The sequence below is a fragment of the Pleurodeles waltl genome, chromosome 1_1, assembly GCF_031143425.1.
Source record: "Pleurodeles waltl isolate 20211129_DDA chromosome 1_1, aPleWal1.hap1.20221129, whole genome shotgun sequence".
Lineage (NCBI taxonomy): Eukaryota > Metazoa > Chordata > Amphibia > Caudata > Salamandridae > Pleurodeles > Pleurodeles waltl.
The window spans coordinates 314691924-314700630 of NC_090436.1; the positions used below are offsets into that span (position 1 = coordinate 314691924).

The window sequence follows — 8707 nt, forward strand, 5'->3', positions numbered from 1 at the left end:
AAGGATCGACAGGTGACAAAGTGGGACAGAAGGATGACATTCAGGGGGGGTCTCATTTCCTAGCAGGGGTCTTGGCAATGTTCTCTGTCTTGGTCCTGGATCTCAGGGACCGTTTGCGGGGTGGCTCTCCATCTGCAGGGGGTGGGGTGCTGGTGTTGTGGTCCTGTGGCGGTGCCTCCTGTCCACTAGCGCCGGCGGAGGTGGTGGGATGTTCATCATCCAGGCTAGTGTAAGGTGCCCCTTGTTGTGCCACAGTGTCCCTCCTGGTGTTGACAAGGTCCTGCAGCACCCCTACAATGGTGACCAGGGTGGTGTTGATGGACTTGAGTTCCTCCCTGATTCCCAGATAGTGTTCCTCCTGCAGCCGCTGGGTCTCCTGAAAGTTGGCCAGTACCGTTGCCATAGTCTCCTGGGAATTATGGTACGCTCCCATGATGTTGGAGAGAGCCTCGTGGAGAGTGGGTTCCCTGGGCCTGTCCTCCCCCTGTCGCACAGCAGTCCTTCCAGTTCCCCTGTTTTCCTGTGTCTCTGTCCCCTGAACCGTGTGCCCACTGTTAGAATTCATTTTGAATTGCTTCGTTTCTTTTACACGTGTAAGTTTGAGCTTTTGTTGTCTCTGAACGCACTGTCTATCACATATGTTATCTTATGTATATTTGTTTAGGTAAAATAAGCCTGGTTCCACGCCATGGGCTTGCAGCTGGTTTCTTTCCCTAACTGGGGCACTGTATTCATTATAATTGTGTGTTCAAATAACTAACTGACCTCGGCTGTGGTATTTTGGGGAGGGAAAGGCTGATATCTATACCTTTGAACAACGTAATCCTTTGAAGGGTCTCAAGAATGTGGGGAGTCAGGCAGCTGCAGAAGGGAGGCAAGGACAAGGCTGGGAATGGAACAAGTGTGTGGATACTGATTAACTCCTTAAAAATATCTGTATGACGTATATCATTAGTTACACATTTTATGTATCCTTTGATGTATGAGTATAAATATCACTGTTAACGCTTTATAGCAGCACACTTTACTTCGGGCCTGGGATGCCAGTGGTAAACCTGTCCTCTTTGCTGCAGCAAAAATAAACAGACCTTTGGTCATTGATTTTTCACTCCGGCTCTCCGTGTCAAAAACTCCTTTGTAAATGCATTTGTAAGTATCTGCAAATATGTGCATTTGACAATTTGGCGCCCGAACAGGGACCTTCCAGTGGATATCTTCAGTAGCTCTGTCACGAGACGTGCTGCCAGTGGGGGGACGCCGTTCCGGAGGTGTAGATTCCAGGGGCCCCTGCACAAAGACTTAGTTTCTGAAGCAGCTGCATCTTATCCACCGGGCAGGTTTCCCCCCGTTTTCTCATGATGTCCCAGCGAAGTCCCTGAAACATCGGTGTTTATCTTGACGGATTAGTCTGACACGGGCGGCCGGAGAGAAATCCAGGAAAAAGCAGATAGTCAGGTAAGACTGTTCCTCGCTGGCTATTTGTCTGCTTTAACTTGCATTTGAGAGAATAATTGTTTTTGGATAACTTATCATTTTTGGGAATGATTAGTTCTTGGTAAATTTGCATTTGTACAAGGTACCATTTGACAATTTGTATTACATGTGTTTTTCTTGTTTGAGTAATTTGCCCAGGCCTGGAGCAATTTGTAAGTTGGTAAATATTTGAAAAGGTTTTCTTTGGTGCACATTTGAAAAAGGTTTTTTTTTTTCGGTGCAGGTTGCATTTTGAAATTTGGTGCGTGTTGCATTTTGAACAAATTAAAAGGTTAGATATGGGAAATAAGAAATGTTGGCAAGGGTTATGTCTTTGTTTTCGCCGAAATCATGTGCCACGTTTAGATAAAAAGCAACCCATTCCAAAAGAGGGAACACCAGGGTGGGACATGTTAAAGGATTATGGTTTAGAGAATAATTTGTATAATAGTATATGGCGCAAATATACTAGACATTGTCCTGACCTCCAGTGGCCGGAGGATGGGTCTTTTGATTTAAAGAAACTAACCTACCTACAGGAATGTTTGTTTCATAAAAAGGCTAGACAACATATGTTTGAAGTATACAGAAAATGGGAAATTGAGGCCACCAAAAGAAAAACGAAGTCAGATAAACTGTTAGAGAAGGAGAACCGGAGAACCATCATGCAGAAAGCCGCCCTGTACCACCATTCCCAAACCCAGAAAAGAATTGAGTCTGAAGATAGAGTCCATAGGGCCCAGGTGGAGGGAAGTTATGTATCAAAGCCAACAGAACCCAAACATGCATTAGAGGAAGATGAGGTAATGCTACAGCTATTAGATAATAGCCCTACTGCACCTCCACCTTACACACCCCCTGCAGTAGCCCAACCTATCATGGGGGCACAGCAACAGCAGCAAGGGCAAGGGCACAATTTGGGAAATCCAGGTGCACCACTACAGCAGCATGTGCCACAGCCACCACAGCCTCTAGCTCAAGCCACCCAAATAGCCCAAGTCCTAATCCCTCCGCCACCTGCCCCACCACTACCAGCCAACACTGCAAGGTTACCAATAATGTCCCCTGCCCCTAATACCCCAAATGGACAACGCCGACGGTGCACAGCCACTCACTCACTTTCACCCATATGGAGCACACCTATGAAGTCGATTTCGCCCCCTGGTACCCGCTCCACTATTGGGGATTGGGAAAAACGGGTTATCAAGGATCAGTCAGATAACTGGATGTCACATCTTATTTACACCCACACCGATATTATGGACACAATACAACAGATGTCACATTTTGGACAGCAATTAGCACTGTTGTATATGATTGAAAAATTGGAGAGGGATTGGAAGTCTTGCATTACAGATTCTACCCCTCTCCCTTATGAACAAGAATTAAACCAATTATGGCGGGACAGTAGGGCTTGTATTCTTGATAGTAGCAGCATAAATGAGGGAGTACGCATTTGTGTCATAGCCAGGGAAGATGTTCTAAATAGATATGACAAGGGGTACCCAATGAGGGAAGTGCACCCTGATATGCCCACTGCAGCTGCAGTCGCAGCAGCAGCTGCCGCCGGACAACCAGCTCCCGTGCCGGTGGCCCAATTTGTTCATATACCATGGAAAAGGGAGGAGGTAATGGCTATAAAGAAAGACTTGCCAGACCCTCGAAAGAATCCAGCTGGATTCTATCGGGACCTTAGAACTGCCATTTCCACCACAACCATGACTCTCAAAGACATTGACTATTTTTTTGGTGTTTTATTGGGTCCTGAAGTTTGGCATAAAATTAGAAGAGTAGATGATGCACCTACTTTGGGAAATACATGGGGGGGTTTAGAAGCACATGAAGCACAAAGGGCACCAGGAACCCTGCCGCATCAGGAGATTTTAGATTTACCTAATCGGATATTGACTAAGTTAGAAACTGTTATACCTCTTCAGACTGTGGATTGGGGAAAGCTTGCCACTTATAAACAGAAAATAGGTGAAGATGTCCCAGATTATTTTACTCGAATTGAACAAGCGTTCATAGATTTTAGCGGTCAAGACCTCGCCACCGTAACAGGTGTCACACTATTTGTAGAACGCTTTGTTAATGGCCTTCTACCTGAAATATCACAAAAATTAAAAGCAACAGAGAGTTCGTGGATGACGAAGGGACAGGCAGAGATTTTGCAGATGGCGCAATACTATGAGAGCAGGTACAAGGAAGAATTAGAAAAGAATGAGAAGTCAGTAAAATAATTGAAGAAAAAGGCATTATTACAGCAGGCATACCCTCAGCGGGATGCAACCCCTCAGCAAAGGGGTGGCCCACCAAGGGGACGGGGAAGGGGTCGAGGCCGAGGTACATCTGCACCACCCCAAGACCGCCGATTAAATATCAACCAATGTGCCTACTGTAAGCAGGATGGACATTGGCGTGATACTTGCCCATTACTGGAAGGAAGGCAAAGTATGTCACTTCATAGAGGGAACGCGGCAGGTAATGCACGAGGACGAGGAAGAGGTAGAACTGATCAGAATTCGCAGAATGAGAATCAGGTCCCGCGTAACACTAATATTTTTGACAATGCATTTGAACGACAATATTATGCTGATGATTTCTTTTCTGAATCCTACAATTATTAGGACAGCCACAGACAGGGCCAGGGGCGAGTAAGTATTCCTGTAGATCAAAATGGTCCCTACATTGATGTAAAAATCGAAGGAGAGGGCCATAAGTTTCTTCTAGATACTGGTGCCACCAGAACATCTATTGCACATTCTGCAGTCCCCGGGGCTCCCCTGTCTGGGCTTCATACCACATCAATTGGGATTTCTGGAATCCCCGTGGTGAGCCCCATCTCAACACCTATGAGAGTAACTGTAGGCCCATTTACAGTACACACGCCACTCTCTTTAACATCAGGTTGCAATGAAAACTTGTTTGCATTAGATTTGTTAAAGAAATTAAATGCAGTTATTCACTGTTCAATGGATGGTGTCTATGTAACTATGGATAGTGTTTCCCCAACTCGGTGCATGTTCTCACAGGAATACGACTTACCCCCAGAGCTACAGGAAATAGACCCTCGCTTATGGGCCAAAGGCAAGAATGATGTAGGCATTATGGATATCGACCCTATTGTAATAAAAATCAAACCAGGTGCCCGGTTACCTCGTGTTCCTCAATACAAATTACCTAAATCAAGCGAAAAAGGGCTCAAGGCAGTCATATCTGATCTTGTGCATGCAGGTGTCATAAAGGAAATAGTGAGCAGCCCATGTAACAGTCCAATCCTTCCTGTTGTAAAGAAACGAAATGATGCTAATAGATTAGATGGTGAGCAATCATTTACTGATAACACAGTATATCGATTAGTTATTGATCTCCGAGAAATTAATAAAATAGTAATTCCCCAGTTTCCCGTGGTCCCAGACATGAATAGTCTTTTCACCATGATCCCACCCTCTGCGTGTTTTTTCACCGTAATCGATTTGAAGAATGCTTTCTTTAGCATTCCAATTGCCGAAGAATCTCAATATTTGTTTAGCTTTGCGATTTTTGGTAGATCATTCGCGATGACAAGAATTCCACAGGGCTTTGTTGAGTCCCCGAGCATATATAGTCAATGTCTTAAACGTCAATTAGACCAATTCAATCCACCTACAGGCTCTGCGTTGTTGCAGTACATTGATGATATTTTAATTGCCTCAGATTCCATGACACAATGTAAGACTGATACTGTTGCATTATTACATCATTTAGCACCTCTGGGCCATAAGGTGTCCCTTCCAAAATTGCAGTATTGTAGAGAGGAGGTCACCTATCTAGGACACCTCCTCTCTAAGGAGGGAAGGAGATTACATCCAGACAGAATTAAACTGGTTCATACAATGACTGCACCACGCACCCCTTCTGAAGTCCGAGCATTTTTGGGATTTACATCTTTTTGCAGACAGTGGATTCCAAATTTTTCACTTATAGCAAAACCATTGACTGCTCTGACACTTTCAGATGTGCCCTCTCCTGTACCTTGGACTGACAAATGTGAGGAGGCTTTTCAAGAATTAAAAAAGGCGATGTGCTCTGCTCCTGTATTGGGTAATCCGGATTACAGCAAACCATTTGTTTTATTTGTGCATGAAAAGCATGGCTGTACATTGTCTGTTTTGACACAGGCCCAAGGTGGGAGACAACGCCCTTGTGCATACTTCTCTTCCACCTTGGACACTGTGGCGCAAGCTTTGCCTACTTGTCTTAGAGGAGTGGCTTCTGCAGCAGCTGCGGTGAAACAAAGTGAAGGGTTTGTTGGTGGCAATCCGCTCACTGTGATGGTTCCTCATGCCGTTGATATTTTGTTGAACAAGACACAGACGCAGCACCTCACCAGTGCTCGTCTAACGGGTTACGAATTAACATTGTTCAGTCCAAATATTACTTTGAAGCGGTGCAATGTCTTGAACCCAGCTACGTTACTACCCCTCCCTCAGGACAATGTGGAATTTGATCATAATTGCATTTTTGCCACTGAGGAAGAAACTAAGGGACGGGTAGACTTGACAGACACTCCCCTATCTGACCCACAGGGAGAGCTGTTTGTAGATGGGTCTTGCTTCAAGTTACCAGATGGTACGACCACTGCAGCCTATGCCGTCACCACAGTCAAAACAGTGGTTGAATCTCATAGAATCCCGCAAAATTCGGCACAGGCTGCAGAATTAATTGCCCTCACCAGAGCTTGTGAAATAAGTGAACATCTTAGTGTTAACATCTACACTGATAGCCAATATGCGTTTGGAGTAGCTCATAATTTTGGGCGACTCTGGGCGAATAGAGGCTTTATCACGTCACATGGCACTACCATCCAGCATGGCAACTTGATTGTGACACTTTTGACTGCTCTCAGTCTGCCCCGTCAGGTCGCAATCATTAAGTGTAGTGCCCACAAAAAAATTACTGATGATATAGGACGAGGAAATGCTTTTGCAGATGCTACAGCGAAAGCAACAGCACGAGCACCATTTGACAATGCATATGTTGAGAGTAGCATCAAGGGAGAACCCCAGTACGAAATATTAGAAAATACCATGCAGTGTGTGAGAGATATTCAAGCAGAAGCAACAGCAGAGGAAAGGGAACAGTGGGAGAAGAACGGTAGACTAGACAGTGAGGGTTGTTACACAGATGACACAGACAGAAGAAGATGGATGTTACCTAATTGCTATGTACACGCTATGGTTACTATGGCTCACAGTCCTGCACACATCAGTGCCCAAGGCATCAAGACAACTTTGGACCATGTTTGGAGTAATCCTCTGATATCCAAAGCTGCTAATAACCTGGTTAAAAGTTGTATGGTGTGTGCAGTGCACAATGCAGGAAAAGGGACCCCTACGCCCCCTGGTCACTTTGCCCCTCCTGATCTCCCTTTTGAAGCTATACAGATGGATTTTATCCACATGGAACCGTGTAACAAACTGAAATACGTGTTAGTGGTAGTATGCATGTTTTCAAAATGGATAGAGGCCTACCCATTAAAAGACAATGGTGCTCTCTCTACCGCCAAAATATTACTAAAAGAATATTTTCCTAGATACGCCTTGCCACGATTAGTCTGGAGTGACAATGGCAGTCATTTTTCTAATGAGGTAATGGAGAAGGTCTGTACCGCCCTTAACATCAAACATCGATTTCATGCTGCAAATCACCCACAATCAGCGGGCCTTGTAGAAAGGTATAATTACACCTTGAAGAGCAAAATAGCTTAGATTTGTGCTGAGACCAACTTAAAATGGCCAGATGCTTTGCCCCTAGCATTAATGTCCATCAGGATGACTGCCAGTAGCAAGTCACGATTATCCCCCTATGAAGTTGTCATGGGGAGGCCAGCCAATATCTGGGGGGTACCACGACCAAAGAAGCTTTCTGAAGTGCAATATCCTTTGTTTGTAGATTACTGTAAACAATTGACTAAAGATTTGCGTTTGATCCACCAACAGGTCAAGGCCAGCCTACCGACTCCTCTTGAAGGCCCTGGTCACCCTTTTAAGCCAGGGGATTGGCTTATGACAAAGAATTTTCAAAGAACCAACAGTCTTCAGCCCAGGTGGCGGGGGCCAGCCCAGGTACTGCTTGCAACACAGACAGCGGTGAAAGTGGAAGGAAGGAAAAACTGGATACATGCTAGCCACTGTAAGCGTGCACCAATTCCACTACAGAGTACTCTAACAGCAGAATTACCATTGTCTCCTAATTACAGCGAAGTAGGGAGACAGGAAACACCTCCACAGGTTTCAAGTGCTACTTCTGCTCCTGCGGTGACACAGCAGCCCAGTGACGAAGAGTTGCTGTTTGAAGATCAACAAACTCATCGATACAACCTGCGTCCTCGCCCATCCAAATGAACAGAATTTTGAAGGTGCGTAAGGTGGTGACCCCTACGAAAAGCTACATTTACATCACCCTGATAGCTCCTAGCTTGGAATTGCAAACTGAGGTCTCTTCTGAATGGCCAAGGAATCCTTTGCTCAGCAGAATACGGCACGCCTGCCTTTGTGAAATACAGTTCCCCGCTTTCACCGCCACCGGCATTTCCGATGCCATTGATGTACCAGCATTAAAACGAGCTATCCTCACTGTTGTTACGCACACTTTGGGCGACGAGGTTGTAAATGACTGTGATGACTAAAATTCCAGCATGAACACGGGTGACTAGCCTGTGCAACGACACCAGAACATTGGTCAGAACAATTGTCTCAACGAGAACACAAGTATAGTGGGATGCAGCTTGTGCAACGCTATTCAATCAGTGGGTAAATGGAGTTAACAGTTCTGTGACTGGCGAGAAAGAAAAAAAAAAAAACCAAGTACCAGTTCTACGGAAGCGGCCAGCCATTAGGGTTGGTGCGGTTTGTAGTCCCAGCGGTAAAAAAAAAAAAAAAGAGAAAGGTGCCCTTTTTCTGTTTAATACCCAAGCACATCACTAATCTGGTTGAAAATTGCTGGCCTCCGCCCTCATTTTGCTGAGACACTGAACGAAACTGACAAACTATACTGAAGACTAACTTTGAAGTATTGCGACTTACTCACTGGGAGTTGAGACTCACCAGGAGTTAAAACTTGAAAAGGAGAAGCTAAGGGACCTAGGATCAAGCCAACCTCTATTGTCCTGGACCAACCAGTGCAGCCTAACTGCTAGAGTGTAAAGCACGGCGGTGCTGAACCCTAGTGGGTGTGAACATTGAAGGAAAAA

The 8707-nt window shown here is 45.2% G+C and overlaps 1 long non-coding RNA gene across 1 annotated transcript; it reads left to right on the top strand.

Annotated features, from left to right (window-relative positions):
- The first annotated feature begins 1056 nt into the window (after positions 1-1056).
- LOC138284045 (uncharacterized) lies at positions 1057-8495 on the top strand. The gene is made up of 2 exons (XR_011201339.1): positions 1057-1455; positions 7455-8495. It is a non-coding gene; the product is annotated as an uncharacterized lncRNA (long non-coding RNA).
- The last annotated feature ends 212 nt before the right edge of the window (positions 8496-8707 follow it).